This window comes from Atractosteus spatula, chromosome 11, assembly GCF_055471065.1.
Source record: "Atractosteus spatula isolate fAtrSpa1 chromosome 11, fAtrSpa1.hap1, whole genome shotgun sequence".
Taxonomy (NCBI): Eukaryota; Metazoa; Chordata; class Actinopteri; order Semionotiformes; family Lepisosteidae; genus Atractosteus; species Atractosteus spatula.
The window spans coordinates 27,186,172-27,207,235 of record NC_142716.1 but is presented as its reverse complement, the minus strand read 5'-3'; the positions used below and the strand labels follow the sequence as shown (position 1 = coordinate 27,207,235).

General features: G+C 39.1%; 1 pseudogene; it reads left to right on the top strand.

Annotated features, from left to right (window-relative positions):
* On the top strand, positions 1-4,588 carry LOC148823764 (deoxyribonuclease-2-beta-like; annotated as a pseudogene).
* Positions 4,589-21,064: the final 16,476 nt, after the last annotated feature.

Below are 21,064 nucleotides of genomic sequence, written 5' to 3'. Positions count from 1 at the left end.
ATGGCCAATTCTAATTTGGGTGGGTATAAAATTATTATTATTATAATTATTATTATTACTACTACTACTACTACTACTACTTACCAGGCAGCACAGTAGTACAGTGGTTAGCATTGCTACCTTACAGCACTGGGGCCCTGGGCTTGATTTTGGACTCAGGATGCCATCTGTGAAGAAACTGTCTTTTCTCCCAGGGTTTCCTCTGGGTGCTCCGGTTTCCTCCCCCAGTCCAAAAATATACTGGTTGGCTCATTGGCTTCTGAGAAAAGATTAGCTCTAGTGTGCGCTTCAGTGTCTGTATCTGCCCTGCGATTAAGTGGCTTCTTGTCCAGGGTGTCACCTTCCTTGTGCCCATTGCTTCCAGGGATACAAACATCAGTATCATCTTTATCATTGCCACTACTAAATTAAACACAATGTACCTCACAACTGGCAGCCCACTAAAGCTCAGCAGCTGTGAGCCTGGTCAGTATCTGGATGGGAGACCTCCTGGGAAAGCTAAGGTTGCTGCTGGAAGAGGTGTAAGTGGGGCCAGCAGGGGGTGCTCACTCTGCAGTCTATGTGAGTCCTAATGCCCCAGTATAGTGACGGGGACACTATACTTTAAAAAGGCACTGTCCTTCGGATGAGACATAAAACCGAGGTCCTGACTCTCTGTGGTCATTGAAAATCCCAGGGCGTTTCTCGAAAAGAGTATAGGTGTTACCCCAGCATCCTGGCCAAATTTCCCATTGGCCCTTACCAGTCATGGCCTCCTAAGAATCCCCATCTTTGAATTGGCTTCATTACTCCACTCTCCTCCCCACTAAATAGCTGGTGTGGGGTGAGTGTTCTGTGTACACTTTGGCTTCACATTGGTGCTGGTGGTGGACGAGAGTCCCCAATACCTGGAAAGAGCTTTGAGTGGAGTGTCCAGAAAAGCACTATAAAAGTGTAAGGAATTATTATTATTATTGACCTTTTCAAAGTACTGTGTTAACAGTAATAACTTGCAATCCATCATCTACTGACTCTTCATAAATCGATAACTGCTGTTCATTGTAAGTATGAATGAATAGAATGTGATCTGTTATCTCGGTGTGTTGTAATATCTCTTTGTGTGTCCACACAGGAGTCCTACACTTTGACCAGACTCAGGGTTTCTGGCTCAGTCACAGTGTCCCCCACTTCCCTCCATTCCCAGAAAGGGGGTACAGCTGGCCGTCCTCGGGGAAACTGAACGGCCGGACCGCGCTCTGTATCACTTACAAGTCTACACAATTCCCTCAGATAGGTGCGCAACATAGGGAAGCTAGCATTATGCTAATAGCAAAATACCATTTTATTTTTATTTGTATTGCTCAGTTCAAATTGAAAGAGACGACAATGCGAGGCCATTTACCAGATTCAATATTTGTTGGGCCGGATTTTTGTTTTTGTTTTTTAACCGTGAGCCGAGCCATAGAATGGAATGTGTGGGGTAAATTGAATGTGTAGTCCTTGCTTCATAGGACTGCAGACTTGTGCTGTAGCCCAGCACTACAATGGAATTATTGAGTGTGGCGGGTCTTCAGATATAGCAGGCAGTGTTAAGAAGCTGGGGAAATCCAAATTAACTGCTTCTGCATCAGAAAACTTAATGTCTCTCTTCTCAATTTCCCCTTCTAGCTTCTTTGTCTCCTTATTCCACAGAAGATGGTTTGTAGTGTTACCTTCCTCAGTTTTGTATTTATTGATTTTAATCATACAAAAATGAACAGTTTATTTTTCCTCACAGTTCAGTGACATGAAGGTATGAAAAAATAAAACCGAAGCCCTCCAGCACCTCTGTGGGCTGTGGGTGTTCCGGCCCGGGTATAATGGTTACTGTTGTAACAACATAAGGTGTTTGCATTGCAAGTGAGAGGATGCGATTTAGCCAACAATAAAGTTGTTTTCCTTTCTTTTTCCTCAGCCGAGCAGCTGTTGTATTATAACCCCCGCGTGTACAACTGCTCCTTGCCTGAAGTCTTTCGCCACGAACTGCCCAGAATGAGCTGCATTTGCGAGGGCTCTGTAAAGCCCTGGGTGCAGGGAAGGAGGATGGGGAAACTGCTGTCAGCTCGGGGAGAAACCTTCCTCAGCCTTGCCAAGTCTCGCTTCTTTGTGGATGGTGAGAGTGGTTTTCTTTTAAAACCACGCAGACTGTACAAAAAGATCTGTGATGAAACACCAACTACAATCTGACATATCAGCTGTCCTTATCAAAGGTTCTGTACCAGGATATGCATTTGGAATCTTTTTCCTGGAATTGAGCATTTGTTTGGTCACGTAGGTTTCCCATTGATTCTGGAGCTGGTTAAAGTTCAGAAACCTTCCTGGACAGCACTGATTTTCATTCTGCACTGAGGAGAAGAGTCGGATAAAAACAGTCGACTCCGACTCTCGAAACGTCCAGAAATACATTCACATTTAAAGATGTTGAAATACTCCATGATAGTTATGCTTACGTTCCAGTGATTTGCAATTCACCAGTGTGGACAAGTGGCCCCTTTGAACTTACTCAGATTTAATGTGTTGTCTTAGCGATGTATTACAGTCTTCTGTCCTTGCAGTCGTCTGTTGCCAGGCCACTGCCAAATGCATATTCATTTTTAGCACGTATTCTCTTCTTTATGGAAGTGTGGAGGCAACCCAAGTAAATGCACTTTTAAGTCCTAAAAACAAGCTAGCTAAATTCCCTTTGAATTCCTGTGCTCTCACATTAAAAGTGTGGCTTGGCTGTCTTGAGAAGCATGACAGAGACTTCCATCACCTTTCACAGGCCAGAAAATTGCCCAGATTTTGCTCCTATTAAAAACATAGCTCAGTCCTGCACACCTTACTGTCATCACAACCTCTGCTGCAATTGTTATTGTAAAGATTGCAAATCCTGTAAAGCAATGCGACTGCAAGATGCTACAGATATTTCAGAACCAGTGAGATACTGTACATGCAACTTCCTGGTCATAGTTTTTACTCTTTACAGCATGATGACGGGCTTTGCTTATATTTTGGCCAGTGGTTGCATGTACAGGTTTGCAAAAGGCCGCACATTGTTAAGAGCCAAACATGAAAATGACAAAAGAAGAACGAGACAAATTACATTTCTTCATCCCAGACAAACATTAAAAATAAAATGCAGACAGCGAAAAGGGAAAACAATTTGGTCTTGACTTTATTCAAAGCTATCCATTACATGGTACAATGAGTTTATATAATGGTATATTAGCCACCAATATAATACATAAACTGAAACAAACTTTTCAGATTTGGCAAAAAACAATCTTAGTTTGATCATTTTTAACTAAGCTTAGTTAAATATCAATTTCAGATTAGATGCAATAATAATATCAGAATGGAAAAATATTTAAACCATACAGTATATGTGTCTGTTTTCATAATCTTGCAATAACATAAAACATCATATTCCATAGTATATCACCAGAAATAAACTGCAAAGTGTGTAATATTGCTAGAAGCAGAATACATCCCAAGAAAACAAGACCTAGGTCCAAAATAATCATTTAACAGAGTTCGCATAGTTTTGAGATGAAAAATCCACTCCACCTACAGTGAATCATCCATCAGTCTTCTAACCACTTTATCCACTATAAAGTCACTGGGGAGCCAGAGCCTATCCCAGCAAGCAAAGGGGAAAAGGCAGGATATACACTGGACAGGATGCCAGGACATCACAGTGCACACAGAGACAAAAACACACAGCACTTACCCAAGAGTCCATTTTCCCAAAAGCCAATTAACCCAACTAGTCTGTTGTTTTTGGACTGTGGGACCAAAAACTGGAGCACCCAGAGGAAACCCCTGCAAACACGGGGAGAACATACAAACTGCACATTGTAGTTCACATCTGTAGGGCAGAAACACATGTTGCGCTTCTAAAACTGTCTTGCTACAAGGGCTTTCCAATCACTACCAGTAGCTCTTTTATGTTGTTCTGTTGTGATTGTTATTAAAACATAAAAAGTTCTGAAAGAACTCAATTGGAAAACAAAGCACTGAAAACCGTTTAGTAAGGGGAAATGTTTCATTATACAATGTGAAAATGGCAGTAAAATTAAATTCCAGACCGGTAAGAGCTTTTTTTTTTACTTTTCACAGAGTGTTTCCTTTCTCTTTAAACCAAGAAAGAGCCCTGTCTGGAGAGCCATTGTAGATGCTGTTAAATGCCTTATATTTCTACTTTGTTGACATACTTGAGGGTTGTCTTTTACAGACATCTACACTGGCTGGGCTGCTCAAGTTTTAAAGACTACTCTGTTGACGGAAACCTGGCAAACGAAAAGAGCATGAACTGCCTTCGAACTGCTCCCTTCCTGAACAGGTTTGAAATATCAAAAGAATTAAACTGCCGGGACCTGTGGAGTTCTGCTCTCACTTTGATCATGCCAAGTGGTGTGTATCCCAGGAGGATGGAGACCAGTGGATCTGCATTGGAGATCTAAACAGAGAGGACTGCCAGCAGTGGAAAAGTGGAGGACTTATTTGCTCACAAAACCCTGTTATCTACCACGCTTTCAGGGGGGCTGTGTCCTGGTTTGTTAGGTGCAGAGACATGTTTAAGCTGTAAGAGGGGGAATGTTTGACCCTGTTGTTGCAATTCAGTTACGCTGACTCTTTCTGTATCTATCTGTTGCAGATGCAGAGCAGTGTTAATTGCGCTCAGGTTTAGCAAATGCCGCTTGATATTTTGAAGCTAATGTTTGCTGAAAAGCAAGAAAAAAAGTTGCTCAAATGCAAATGTGCTTCTTTCCAGAACAACTAAAATGTATAGGTTTAAACATGGGTTGATGGCTAACACAAAAGAAGAAACACCCAACGACTGCAATTATCAATCCATTCATCTATTATCAGAAAGTAGCTTTTTTTCCTGTGAAGTGTAGTGGCAAAGCTCTTCATTTAAAATAAGAGGACACTGGTTGTAAATGTCAATCAGAATTACGTTGCGCAAATGTTTTTTCTTTATAGGTTTGGTTGGGTTCCCACCAGCAGTTCTGTGAAATCTTTCCTCATTTTGTGCTTTTATCTTCTGTTGTGCGAATCCCATCTATAGCCAATAAATGATGGTGCTCGCAGCTCTGAATATATTAAGATTAGTGGAATTCCTGGTCTACCAGCACTCTTTTGTTGTGTGCATCTAATCTATAATCAATAAGTTAAGATAACAGCATATTATTTGCTGAGGTACGCAGATATTCCTGACTTCCATTGTTGGTGGAGCTGGGTCATATTTGCCTGGGAAAAAATGTGCACAACATGATTTCTTCTAAAAAAACGTTTCTACTAGCATCTTGTGCTGTGTTCCTCAAATGTCTTATTTTTCTGTTGGCACTGTTTTTCTTCCCGTTTTCTTCTACCACCTTACAGTGCGCTCACAAATTATTGTCACCCTTAATGAAGAACAAAAAACCCCATATAAAATAAACAGCACAGATACTGGGTAAACTAGTGAAAAACACTGATTTTATTTTCTCTCAAACATTTCTTAGTTGATTTTTAAATGGTGTGTTTAGGATCATTGTCATGTTGGGAGGTCCACCAGAGACCAAATCATGCTGTAGCTTTTTGGCATAGGCAGCCAGATTTTTGCCCAGAATATCCTGATATTTAGTAGAGATCATGATACCTTTGTCCTTAACAAGGGCCCCAGTGGCATCACAACCACCCCACAACATCAATGTTCCACCCCCATATTTCACAGTGAATATACATTTTTTCGTGTGAGTATGCATCCCTCTCCAACGCCAAACATACTGGTGGTGTGAGTGGCCACACACTTCAATTTTGGTCTCACCTGACCATAGCACCGGGTTCTAGTCAAAGTCCCAATGGCATTTAGCAAACTCGAGACACTTCAGTTTGTTTCTTGTTATCAATTCCTTCTGGCAACCCTTCCAAACAGCTTTTTGGCATGGATGTACCATCTAATTATTGATTTGGAGACTCAAGGACTCCAAGATGCAACCAGACTCTGCAGTTCTCCAGCTGTGACCCTTGGATTCTTTACCATTTGTGAAGATCAATACTAATTTGTCTCTTAATTTGTCACTTCTTTGCCTTTCCCCATGGTGGTGGATGGCCAAAGTTTTTATTATGAGTGTTTACCTCTTTTTATACCCTGGTGAAACAGCAAGTCCAGAAAATGTTCCTTTTGACTGAGTTATATTTAAAAAACCATAAATTCATTTCAGATTTTATTTTGTTCAGTTTTCTTAAAGAAAAGTGGGGGATCTAATAATTTTGACATTAACGTTTCTGGAAAAAACATGTATTACTCATTTTCAACATTTGTTTTGAAATAATTCCCATTGTCTGGGCATAAGATAGACTCATTATCTGTGCTGTGTATTTTATACAGTTTGTTTTGTTCAACTTTATCAAGGGTGCCAATAATTCTTGAGCCCACTATACCTGCTTAGATAAATAGAATCACTATTACACACAAAGAAAAACACTAACTTCTGTTCTTGGAAGTATAGTGTTCAGTCCAATTTTAATGCATCACTGATATTTGAAGAAAGTGAAAACCGCTTTGCACTGTTTGGAGATGATTGCTAAGATCATCCAGGTGGATGCTGCACATTGGTGGTGGCGGAGGGGAGTCCCCATTACCTGTAAAGTGCAATATAAGTGTAAGCAATTAATTACTGAGCTTAATTTTGTGGGTCTGTATAAACAAAATTGCAAGTAGGATCAGATTTCAAATATTGGTCTGACAAAGTGTAAACCCAGAAAAAACTCCCCTTATGCAAAACTGGGTGAAGGGACTTATACCTTGATCACAGCTGCTTCCTCAATGTGCGGTTTTAAACTTCCAATTTTGATAAAGTTCTAGCCCAGGAATGTTAAAAGGTTACAAGCGAGAGAAAGATATTCTGCCCATCTTTTCTGTTTGGTTGATAGTAACTATTGATAAAAGATTCTTTGTAGCAACGAGTCCACATTCTCAGTTCTTTTCAGGATTTTGAATACTCAAGTCTCCACATCTTCAATCCTCCAGCCAAAAGTGATAAAGTTGTTTTAACCTCTCAGTTTACAACACAATACTGTACCTTTCAATGTGGGAGTTATTCTGGTTTCTCTTCCTTAGACTGTTTCCAATGTCAATTATTGTAATGCTCTTTTAATATAAGGACTCCTACATTTTATCTTTAGCTTTCCAATATGCCCATTTCTAATATACAATGAAGTCATTGTTCTCTGTATTAAAAAACAATATGAATACAAGCTAATAAAGGAAGACTGAAATAGCGGTTTGAGACAAGCCAGCCTCTTCAGACCTCATTAGGCCCCAGCATATGGACAAGCCACAACAGAAAGGAAATACTGCAGAAAAAAGTTAAGTCACAAGCTGCCCCACCACCACCAACAACAACAAAATCCTCCCATAGAACTATTTATAAACTGTACCAAACCTAGGCTAATTGACACCATGTGAGAATGTGCCTCTCACCCTTAACTAATTTGCTAATTCACCCCCACGTGGGTCTATGTACACATGATTGAGGCCTGAACCCCCTCAGCTGAAACTAGTGCATCAACACTGCTGACCCACCACACTGTTGTATTTGAGAGCTTCCTTAAATAGAGGTGAAATGTGCTCTCACTGTCCTATTCAAATTCTTTGGTTCCTGAAATGAATAGTAGCACAGATGTAAAGAAAGAACAACTGGATACAGCAATCGCTCAGCAGGTCTTTTTAAGCCTATGTGAGTTGCACTGATCGGGCAAAATCACTGTCCATGCTCATATGTCCTCGTATGTCGGGAGTTAGGACACAGAATGTTTATTTTTATTGAATTAAAACCCTGTTGTGGTGAAAGAACATCAAGACTGTTATAAAATGAACACTCATTGATATGTTATTGCGTTTCACAAATGTAACAATAGCACTTTGTGATGATATTATTTTAAACTGCTTTAATGATGTCAAAATAATCAAAGTACCTAACTGAGAAATTCTGCTCTAGGTCATAGTCTGATTTACAGTGTCCTTTCACGTATCTAATACTGGATATACCGGTAGTTCTGGACTTAAAAATTAGAAAATGACTATGGGATGGCTTTATTGGAAATCTCTCAAGAATTCACATACACTTTTACCTTTGTTTGTTGGGAATGAAAGCATAATAGAAAATGCTGAATGTCCATTTAATGACTGATCGCATAGCACTACATCCATATTGCACTACAATAAATTACACATTAATCCAAGAAAGAACTGCACTGTAACTTATAGACCATAAATAGACTTAAATAGACCATAAATGCTGTGAATGAAGTGAAGTGTGAACTGAAATGTCTTTCTTCACCAAATATTACTTTGTCTTGTGTGCCAGCCTTAAGCATGAGATACAATACAAGCTGGAAAGGTTTGACTCAACATGAATACATTTGTTACTACATGCAAATTTGTCTTGAAAGTTAAGCTTCTAGGTTTGAAAAAATGATGGGCACTTTATAATGAAGGAAAACAGTTTGGTACTGATTTATTATTGCATTTTTCTGTAAAATTCGATGGTTTGATTGTAGGCAATTGAGAAGGACAAACCAGATTTCTTGAGCCCTTGTTTCCATTAGGATGCCGTTTGGATGCTGCTGATCTGGCCGCTGATGATATTTGTACACAGTGGGCTCACTGCTGGTGCAGCCGTGTCCTGCAGGAACGAGCAGGGGGAGTCTGTGGACTGGTGAGTGGTTTTTCTGCCTTTACTAATTCCCCAGTATACATGCAACAGCAAAGAGGTGTAAATTGTAATAAACAGTAGATGGACACATTCTTTCATTGCGTGTATTAAACATTACAATTTAGAATAAATAAAAGCTGAAAAAAGAGAATCAGCTTAAAGCATGTGTGTCCAGCTATAGTTCTGGATGCCCTGATCCAGCAGATCTCGGGTTGCTTTGGCCGTGTCCCAATATGCAAGGGCTTAGGGTGTTTCATTTCTAAATTTGTCACAAGGGTGCTCACCAGCACCGCCAATGCAGACTTCTCTGAAGTCCGCATTGGAGTGGACTCCGCTGAAGGGAATTACCCCCAATTGCTCGCGGAATGGTGACGTTCCACATTCTAACATATCAAGGCGGAGAGAAGTTGCCATGGAGAATACAATATTCACGTATTAGCAAAATGGAACTTTTTTTAAGTTTTAGAACTCATAATATTGTAACGCATACGGCCACCATTGGTTGTGAGAGCCGGCTTACCAGCGCGGTGACGTCACCGCCCTTCCCTGTGAATAGCAGGGACCGCAGCCGCCGGGCTGATGGGAGATTTCCCTTTAGTTCAGCTGGCTGGGTCCCTGTTGAGTGACGCCGGAGGCCCGGGTTCGAGTCCCCGATGGTGGGGGTTCGACCTGAGGCGGCAGAGGAGAGGGCGCATACCCACGTGAACTCCGGAGCGCTACAATTTTTTTGAAAAAACAAACTTCATTAGGCTACTTTAGATTCAAACTGTATGTATTCTACGTACAAAGTTTTGACATAAAGCTTTTATTTCGTCACCCCCATTTCGACTGATGTATATTTATTCATTTACCTGCTTTGTATTTTGTACACAGAGTATTTATTTCGTATTTAATAGTACAAGCTTTGAGGTATAGCCAAGTTTACCTTATTTAGTTGAATGAAAGCGTTATGTTCCTCGTACTGTCATTTTTGTACTGGGACAGACGATATGAAATGTATTTAATGGTACACAGCTTGGAATAAGCAGCGATATTGCCAGTGATTCCTTAGTTTACTTCGCCTGTTATGAATCGAGGTTAAGTTTTCAACATGAATGAACACAGTGTCACTACATTTGTACAGGAATTGACGAGATAAAATTCAATTTAATCAAACTGCAAGCGGACAACGAAAAAATTAACAGCCGACTTGGATTTCGACCCTCCTGAGCCGTGTGACAAAACAGTGACATCACGCGAGGGTGCTTTTTACCTTTTTGTACTAGTGCGCCCTTTAATACTGGCGCACTTGAAGTCCACACTTGCGCTACATCACAGAAGTGCGGACTTGTAGAAATGGCTTAGGGCGCAGGTCGAGAACTGGGACATGGCTTTTATCTCTGAAGCACCCAGAGATTTGGGGAAGGACATTAAACCGTTGTGGCTAAGCAAATAATTAGATTATTGGGAGGTAAGAGCCGAGTTGGAATTGAAGATTCATTTAACTGGTGAATAATTAAATACTGGAGTCACACCTGAAGAAGGCTCCACGTTGTGTTCTCTTTCTTCTTTTTTTCAGCATGGAATAAACCTATTACTTGTTCCTTTGCAGCCTACGCATGCTGACGCAGCTACCCACCTGAACTATCAATGTAACATTACTTTTTCACAACAATTTTATTATCAGAGAACAGATTATTTGATCAGAAATAGTTCCAGTTTGCTGTTTGATTGTTGTACTGTCTTTTGATTGTTTGAATCTTAATTTATGCATTTGTACACTTACGTTTTAAGTTGCTTTAAAAATAATGAGGTAGTGAACACCCCACCTACCTTGACAGGTAACAAACTCTTTGTTTTGTTTTTCTCACATAAAAATGTAGGAGAAAAATGTTTGACACTTCCAATTTTTGTTTAACCTGTTATTAACATTGACACATTTAGCCAATTTCCTCCTCCTTAAACATTTGTTATATCTCTGCAGCAGAACATAGCAGGAGCCTGGTTCAGGTCTTAAATTGAAGGTAACCCCCTTGGCTTTGAGTGTGAACAGTCAAATTTCTTATATTTCTTAATGTGTCCACTCAGCAGACAAACATATGAAAAAAACCCCCAAAAAACAGCAGGCGAAAATGTTTTTTTGGTCTTCAGAGGTCAGATTTTTCAACTATATGCATGTCAAGGGCCTGGGAATGATTTGAAAACCTTGTTCTAGGTGACTACTAGCTTGGATACAAATCTGGGAAAAATTGATCAATTAGAAAAAATTCTACATCATGTTTTGTGAAGACTGAACCTGGAATGAAATTTCACGCCTATAATAAAAAATCATAAAAATATTGAAAATAAGAATAATAACCATTGCAATTGCTATAAAAACCATTAGACACTGCTAGAGAGCCTTTATCTGCTGTTATGCAATGGAAAAAAAACTCAGAGTTGCCTTCTGGTGTGAAAAAAAGGAGCACTGATAAGAAACTGATTGATTACCCCTTCTGAGTCAATGATTGACAGCTAAAAGGCAGGCGGAATGCAGCTGGAGGCTTCTAGAGGAAGCCTTACCCCCTAAGGGCTCTGAATGGCTGAAAATACAATGAATGACAGTGGTTTTTACCAATCAGATCGCCTTAGTTCTAGCGGTCGTTCTTCAAACATTTACTATGAAGTCAATAACCTTCAAGAGTTAAACTGGAGATAAACTAGTCTGGGTTATTTTGGATATATATCATGCTTCAGAATAAGGTAAAAACATGGAATATATATACTGTATATATACGCTGGTTTTTGCTTTTGCGGTTTTGTTGGTAAAAATGTATGATATTGACATGCTGTGCTAGCCGGGTGTTTTTATTGGGATTCTGCTAGTTCATTAATTTATTGGTTTATTGCATAACAGTGTCATATCTGTGGAAACAAACTTTATGGTTTTGTTGTGATGATATTGGAGAATATGTGCATGTGAGAAAATTTGTGGAGCAGTTAAAAAAAATGTTGTTTATCTTGCGTTTATCTTAAAAATAAAAAGTGTCATCTGGGGGGACAAGCGTGGTCACCAGTGACCACGATCCGGGCAAACAGGTTTTTTCAATTTTTTTATTGATATCACATTACGTTATAAATTATAGAGCTTAACTTTCTGTATGCATCATATGAAAAAAAATGACAGAAAACCTCTACAACATGTTCATTGACATAACGATGTACTATTCAGTACTGGAATTTATTTTTTTGTTTAGATATTTTTTCTATTTATAGAACACTGCATTAATAATTATTGAACTTAATTTTCTATGTGTGCTTCATATGAAAGAAACTGACCGAAATAACATCATATGTTCACTGACATATTGATGTACTGTACACATGTATGCATAGCCCGTGGGGTGTGATTAATGGGCATTTCGACTTATGTAAATTTCTAGTTACGTAAGGGTTTCTGGAACGGAACTATTATGTAACTCGAGGTTTGTCTGTACATTTTTGTCTCTATCCTTAAGCTCTAGAATGTTACTGTGAAATTAAGACATTTGGGTCTTCAATTCATAGACTGAAACAGACACCTGTTGCAAAAAAACTGACCTAGGACCTCAAGCACTTAACTACCACTATGTGCTCAAGTTGCCTTTTCTCACAAAAACTCTGAAATGGACAATGCGACTCAATTCTAATTGCATCTTGTATCTAATGAGCTCTTTGAACCTCTTCAGTTGGAGTTTGGATCCACAGTACAGAAACTACCATTGTTAAGTCAGTTAATGATTTTCCAGTGGCTTCTGGATCACTTAATGTGCTTTTTATTCAACTAAAATGCTGCTGGTGTCAATCACAGTCCCACACTGGATCACATGGAAACTTATCTTGGGATATCTGGCACATCCCTTCCTTGGTTTAGCTCTTATTTATCAATACCACAACCAGAAACAAATTCATCAATCCTAGTTAAAAGTGCACTAACCCGAGGTATTACATAGAGATTTGTACTGGAAACTTAACTATTTAATATTTATACACTGGCTCTTGGGCAAAGTTTTTACCATTATGGGCTTGGGTTTCACTGCTATCCTGCTGACAGATTAATTTGAAAATCAAATTGGATTACTACTATTCTGGTTTCTGTACTTTACAGGTGTCTGTCTGAAATTAAGATATAGATACAAAAGAAACATTTCTGAAAGCAAACCGTGACAAGACTGATATTAGCTCAACGGCTGAAAAATTAATGCTATAATATTGATATGTGCCATTATTTTTTTGTGTATTATGTGTACTACTGTAAGGAGCTTTGAGGGTTATTTAAAAACACTCATAAATTAACATTATACTATTATTATTGTCCTTCAATGCATAGTCATGAGAATTGTGAAGAGAGAAAATCTTGCAATACTACACTCACCACTCTGGGCAAGATGTCAAATTTGCCAAGCATGAACTGCAACTAATAGCACCAATGATCGTGAGAGACGCTGACACATCGAGGCCACTCTGCGTGGCCTCTATGAACTGGGCTGTTAAATCTACACAAGAGCTAATGCTGAATTCAAACAATTCTAATTCCTTAATGCCATATCCTCTTCATTAAAGTCCAGGCACTACTGTTTTGTAAATCCTTTAGTCACCTCAAAATTGATACCCAAAATATAAACAAATAATTGTTCCACATAGACATGGAATACTTGTTTATTCTGAAATATAACTGTTCTATCTACATACACTTCACACTTTAAACTATAAATCCCACCATTTTCTAACTGCTTTTTCCAATACAGGGTTGCAGGGGAGCTGCAGCTTATCCTGGCATGCAGTGAGCGCAAGGTGGTACAGTATACACGCTGGAGGGGACAGCAGTCTATCACAGGACACACACAGATAGACACACACAACCTCACACCAAGGCCAACTGTCCCAGAAACCAATTAAACTACCAGCGTGTCTTTGGACTGTGGGGGGAAACCCACGCAAACATGGGGAGAACATACAAACTCCACGCAGACAGCACCCCAGGTCTGGAATTGAACCCAGGGCCCCAGTGCTACATGGCAGAAGCGCTATCCACTCCACAGCCATGCTGGCCCTTTATATAGATTTTAATTTTCTTTTGATTGTGTTCCAGAGTACTTATTCTCAGTAGTCATAAAGGTAAGACACTGCATACTGAAAAATTATTTTATTTTCTTAAATGTAGCACAAAAGGGACAACAGTGAACACTAAATCCCTGATCCACCCCTCTTCATATTATACTCACTGGATATATATGGCATACAGTATATATGGGGAAACAGCCAAGTCCTGTCAGCTGCAAATGGGCAGGGATGTTTTTGGTAACATTTGGTAGAAAACAGACCTCTTGCTCTTTGAGTAAGCAAAACATGCTGCTATCTGGAACCCGATTCTGTGATTTTTTTTAAGGAGCATATTTGTGATTTTTAAAGTGGGCCTTAGTTTCTGATCATTAATATTCACGTTTGTTTTAGGTAAGATGATTGTCACTATCGTTGTTGCTGTGTTGAGAGAGGTTAATGTTACAAATTACTGCCAGAATTACTTCAGTATACAAACTACCAAGAACAGAAAAACGCAAGAGAGGTTACAGACACAAGTGGGCTGCTCAAGTGACCGTATTCATTAGGTTGCTAGTAGCTAGTAGTTTACTGATGAATCATGTGAAACTGTCTCTTGTACTGTAGGAATCCCAGGAACAGGTTTATCTCTAGAACAAATCTGATAGCTTGTCCCAGAGACAGTTCACCCTCTCAATGCATGACGTCATCCTGGCGCCCAAAAGCTGACACCAAACAAATAGCAGGTTTAAGCAATATTGAGTCAGAAGTTCCTACAGTACCTTCTGGCCTCCTTCTGGGTCCAGAGAATGCACACACGCTACATACTCCTGCATGGCCTGTTCTTTGCTCATGTCCCCGAGCTGCTTCCAGGCCTGCCTGCAACATCACAGCACAATGTGTAACCCATCAGCAGCCTTACAGAGCCCAGCTGGTAGAAACCACACTCTTAACAGCTTTTCAGTAGGACAAATGTTTTGTTTTCTATTTTTAATACAGTTCGGCAAGGAGACTGTCAATGCTAGAACTCATCTTCTCGGGTACGTAATCTAGTCACAGTCTATCCCATAAATTGACTGACAGATGTTACTTGTCTAGGATGTTACTTAGCCTTTAACAACTGAAATCCTACTTACAGTCCCTGGTCTGTTGGGTTTCTTACAATCACTGTAAAAGTTCGCACATTTACCTTTCTTTTTTTCTGGACAACACTGAAACCTATATTTAGTGTGGGTTTTGTGGACTCGCACGGATTTGTCTCTTGCCTCGTGTAACTTAAAATGAGTTTGTGCACAATACTTTAGCTATCACTTACTAAAAGGAATACATATTCAACAACTGAAAAGGTATCAATGAGAAGAAGCAAACTTTAAGAATATGATTAGCTAGTCATCATGTGAACAGAGGATAACAATGGCTGTTTCAAACAGCAAATACACTGGAATTTAACTGTATTCCTATTTTAAATTCACAGTGGCAATATGCTCACTGTGTGGAAAATGATTCCATTTATTTTTTAAATGTGCTTGATATGATATATATAGATATATATTGTATTACCCTGTTCATTTATGCCAACTGCTTATTTCTAAATTTTGCATATAAATAATGTATATAACTCAGTATACGTGGCCAGTAGGTTTGTCAGTAATACAAAATGTTTGGGGACTACCAGGAGAAATAATGTCACAGGTGCAATGTAGTACTACAAGGAGGTACTGTAGATGGATTATGCTTATAATCACAACGTAGTTCTACAAACAATTATCTAAGAAGACAGTTTCCAATTAAACCAGTTTAACTGTAGTTCATTCAAACTTACCATTTCCTTTGTCCTTCAAAGTCAAAGAAGCCTGGTTTTGCTGTGTTACATGTTCCAACTTTGACCTGAAAAGTCAAACCAGACAGAATTTGAAATCTGAAAAAAAGTTTTATCACATACAATTAATTTACAGTTTCTATTGCTAGAAAGCATCATCATAAAGTGCTTAACAAATTTTAGTCCAAGCGGCAAACATTGTACTGTATCAAGATTATGAAAACAATGTTTGAGGTCATTCTGCAGGAAATACAGGACTGAATTTAAAAATGGCAGTAAGAAGGTGAAAACTTTTTTTAAAAAATCTTATTTTAAGCACTTTCTACAAATTTCAGGAATTAAGAGAAACAAAAAATAAGCACTGAAGTGATAAAATATAACAATAATTATTCAAGACAAAACTGGTTAAAGAATTTATTAAGCGATGTCGATCTCATGAAGCAGAGCAAGTCCTGAACTTCTATTCTCCTGTACGTCACAAGAGCTTGCTGCCATCAGCAGCACGGAAATAGAACATTTTGAGATTATGCTCAAAATGAGAATGTGTCCTTGGAAACACAGTGTGTGATGTCATTGCCTTTATAGTTGCTCATTTTATTCCATTTAAATAGGTCAGCATGTCTCAGATAGGCGTATTTGGCTCAAATAAGGATTAACGTTCAAATATGAATTTGCATTCACAGACTGGATTCACATCTTGTTACTGCTACTTCCAAATTCTCCAGACCAGAGCTGCTTTCCCATCTGATTCATACACATTTAGAAGCTTACAATCATAGTACGTATCCCTGTGTCGCATGTTTTTATCATGCCAGTGAAAACTATATTTTTGGTGTCCACCCAAATATCTTTTAAAATGGCTGTGTAAAGTATTTATTTCTGCACTTTTCTATATCTGATGTCACGCGAGAGCTTGTTAACGATTTTTAAAGCACTTTCATATTCCTCACATTAAAATTGCGAATTTAAACAGGTATCATCCGAGTCTTCTGCCGATCAGATCTTGGTCCTAATAAGTCTTTGACTGACGACTTCAAGATGTCATGAGGAAACTGCTTCTTGCCAGTTGTTGTCTTGAAGATGTAAAGTGGGAACTTTCCCCCGTCACAGACTTCAAGAAAAGCAACAACAAGCCAACCCGTTGTTGCGCACAAATCGCGACTTCAGAAAAGTCGTTTTGTACACTTCTATTCAACGTTCGTCAATTAAAACGATCCCTTGGGAAACTAGAAAATATTGCTAGTGGTTTCTACATCCAAACGTACTCAGTACTTTATAAACACGAAGGTTATCCCCCATTGTCACCAACTACATGACAGAAACTGATTATGCACATGCTGAGTGCACATTTGGAAGGTTTCAAACTAATTGATCCTGAGCCCGAAAACACATCAAACACGCCTTTGCTGCAGTTTATTAAAGAGTTGCCAAAGGTTTGGGGTTGCTTTACCTGTTTATACCTGGCGTACAGGTAAAGCAGCTGTTCTCTGCTCGCTGTCTGCACCAGTCCACGGAGCCGCTCATCTGCCGCTTCAAACTCGGCTTCGAGCTCTGTCTCTTCCAGGCGATACCCCAGGTCACCAGCACCGCAACCTTCCTCCCCGAGACCCGTCTGAGTCCGAATCTGAACCACCGAGCGGCTCTCCTGTGTCCGGCCGAGCCGGGTCGGTACCTGAACCCGTAGCAGAGTCGGGGGAAGACGATGGAGAGCGAGACGCCATATTTGGAGTATGTGCTATAAATATAAATGTTATGATCGTAGTTTGTATTTCTCGAATAATCTAAATCGATCTCCAGGAACACAAATTATATTAAAATTACTCTCTCATGCAGACAGTACCAAGATGCTGGCTAATCGTTTCAGGACTTGTTGCTCACCGCGGGGAGGTCGGCAAGATGGCGACCAGTTCGCACGTGTTTTGTTAAGCGCTGAAAAATTTGGAGTCTTTTTCCCTTAAACTGTTGGTGAAAGGAGAAAATTTGCTTTGATTTGGATGTCTATGATTTTTGACTAACTTTATGTCAATTTTTGGAGAGTTTTAATTTTATTTCTAACCCAAAAAAAGTTAAAACTTGGATACGATTTTTTTTCTTTCCTCTGAATTGCACTACTGGAAAAAAAAACCCCGTTATTTTAGGATGGATTCGATCTCTGAAAAAAGCACTGGTGGAAAGAAGCGAAAAGAGAAGGACGTTTCGAAAATGCCGCGGCCTTCAGGAGGGCAGGTGCACCCTGCAGCAGGGGCGAGCGGCGGAGCCGGGGCGCCCCCGAGGCCGAGCACTCGTCCGCCCTCGACAGCGAGAGGAGCTCCGGAGAGCCGCAGCTGGAACAGCTGCTCGACTCCGACTGAGACATTGAGCCCGACACTCCGGAAAAGCCCCTCATGAAGAGGATGAAAGACGAGCCGTCTCTGCTGGAAATGCAGAATAACATCGTGGTGCTTCTCTCCAGGAAGATTAATGAGAGAACAGATCATCTGGAGGCATTGATTCGAAACAACACGATGACAGTTGCTGCCTTACAAAAGTCAGTGGACTTCGCGTTGGAGGAGGTGAGAGACTTAAGATCAGATATGAAAGCAGTGAAGGAAGTGGTTAAAACAAATGCACACATACTGTTGTCAATCTTAGAACTAAAGAAATGTAAGAATGTGTTGCAAAGTTGTGATGAGGCAGGTAATGTGGTGGGGCAGTTTGGCTTGAGCAGTCTGTTGATGGTGGAGAAAAGATGTCTGGGATTGTTTTGGTGATTTTCAATGATGTGAGAGAAGTAGGTGGATCTAGCAGACTCTATAGTAACCTTATATTCAGATAAGTAATCTCTCCAAACCTGATAATGTACATGTAGGCCGGAAAGACGCCACCTACGCTCAAGTTTGCGAGAGGCTGCCTTCATGGATCGCAGATGGTCATTGTACCAGGGGGCAGGGCGTCAGGGGTTTTCGTGATTTGACAAAACGAAAGGCTATTTTTTTTGTACTGCAAGAGGTTTAATGCAGATTTTTATTTTTTACAAGAGACGCACGCTTGTTCTTCGGATTTGAATTTTTGGAAGAGTCAATGGGGGAGTGATGTCTGGTTATCATTTGGTAGTAATCATTCTGCGGGGGTTGCAATATTAAAGGGTAAATTTAAAGGTAAAATTATTAGTGGTAGAGTTCATCATTTGGGCAGATGGATAATTCTTGTAGTGGCTCTTAATGGGAAAATGTTTTTGCTGGGGAATATATATGCTTTTAATAATGAACAATATAGCAGAGACTTGTTTCTTGAAGTTGAAGAAGAAGTGAATAAGGTGAAGGACAAGTTCCAGGATATTGAAATTATTTTAGGGGGTGATTTTAACACAGTCTTTGATGTTAAGTTGGATAGATACCCTGTACCTGCTAGATCTCCCCCTCCTGATATGGAGTTGCACAGGTTATGTCAAGGCTTAGGAATTAGTGATATATGGAGATGTAAACATCCAGGACTAAAGGAGTTCACGTGGTGTAACAAGGACAGATCTAAACAATCAAGAATAGATTTTTGGTTAAGTTCAAATGCATTAGAAGGACAGATTAACAAGGTTTCTATTGAACCATCAGTACTATCTGACCATAAAGCAATTTATCTTTCTGTTAACTTGAGTAACAATGAGGATTCTAAAGTCCCTAAGACTTATTGGAAACTCAATAATATGATTTTGGAAAATGACAGCTTTAAAATGGAAATGAAGGAAATTATACAAACATATTGGAGGCGAGCTCAATTAACAAATTCATATAGCCAAAACTGGGAATTTATGAAGTATAAGATAAGATTGATTGCTATAAAAAGAAGTAAAGAAGCTGTCCGCTCTAATAAAATAAAGGAAGAGGAAGTTATTAAGGCAATTTGTGATCTTACTGATGACAGCAATACTGATCAAACAGATGTTTGTAAATTAATTGGACTGCAAGCTGAACTGGATGAACTATACATAGAAAAAGCAAAAGGAGCTTTTGTTAGATCCAGGAGACGATGGTTGGAGGAAGGCGAAAAAAACTCAAAATACTTCTATAATTTGGAAAAAAAGAATGGAGATTATACATCTCTTAGTAAACTTAACATAGATGGCTGTGAAACTCAAAATCCTGTAGAAATTTCAAGATATGTATCAGATTTGTATGGTAAGTTATATACTAGTAAGGCATGTTCTACAGAAAAAATGTGTGATTTTCTGAACTCATTAAAAGAAGACTTTAAAACTATAGACGAAGGGTTTAAAGCCATCTGTGATAAAGAGATATCCATCTTTGAAATTAAGAAAGTTATTAATAAGCTCAAGGTTAACAAATCTCCTGGTAATGATGGCCTTACCACTGGATTTTATAAGACCTTTCGAGATGATTTGGCTGAATTTCTTCTTCTGGTATTTAAGGAGTCAATTGACAAGGGAGTCTTACCAACCTCGATGACTCAGGGCTTAATAACCATAACTCCAAAACCAGATAAAGATCATTTGTTGATAGATAATTGGCGGCCTATCACTTTGATTAATAATGATGGAAAGATTCCTGCTTCTGTTTTTGCAGAGAGACTGAAAACAGGCCTTGACTCAATTATTGATGAGTCACAGTCGGGTTTCATGAAAGGAAGACATATATGTAATAATATTCGTTTGGTGTTGGACCTTGTAGACTATGGTGAACTTATTAGTCAGGATAGCTTTGTTCTATTTGTGGACTTTTATAAGGCTTTTGACACAATTGAACATTCTTTTATTTTTGAAACTCTCAAAACTGGAGAAACTGGTGAGTATTTTCAAAAGGTAATTAGAACTTTGTACAATCAAGGTAACAGCTCTGTTAAATTGGCTCATGGAACTTCTCATAGATTTAGAATTGGTAGGGGAATTCGACAAGGATGTCCCATAAGCCCATTCTTATTCCTGCTGGTCACACAAGTTATGGCTATTCATATAAAACAAGATGTGTTTCAGGGTATTCAAATACAGGATAGAGAGATTAAGTGTTCCCAATTAGCTGATGACACAACGCTATTTTTAAGAAACCATGCAGAGATTGAGAAGGCAATTAAGTGTATAAATGTTTTTTCCTCTGTTTCTGGTCTTTCTCTTAATTTAAAAAAATGTGAACTGATGGCTCTTGGGAACTGTGATGTTTCATCTATATGTAATATTCCTGTAAAAGATGTAGTTAAATATCTAGGTATGAAGATTTCCAAAAATCCAAAAATTAGAAATGATCTAAACTTTTCTCCAATTATGCATTCATTTGAAAAAAAACTTGACTTATGGTTGTTAAGAGACCTTTCTTTAAATGGTCGAATACTTTTGTCTAAATCTGAGGGTTTATCTAGATTAGTTTATGCTTCACTGGTTCTGGACGTACCACCTGCAACTATTAGGAAAATTGACTCCAAACTTTTCAAATTTATCTGGAGGAATAAACCCCATTATCTTAAAAGAGAAATGATTTGTCGTCCACAGGCAGAAGGGGGCTTAAATGCTTTAGACTTT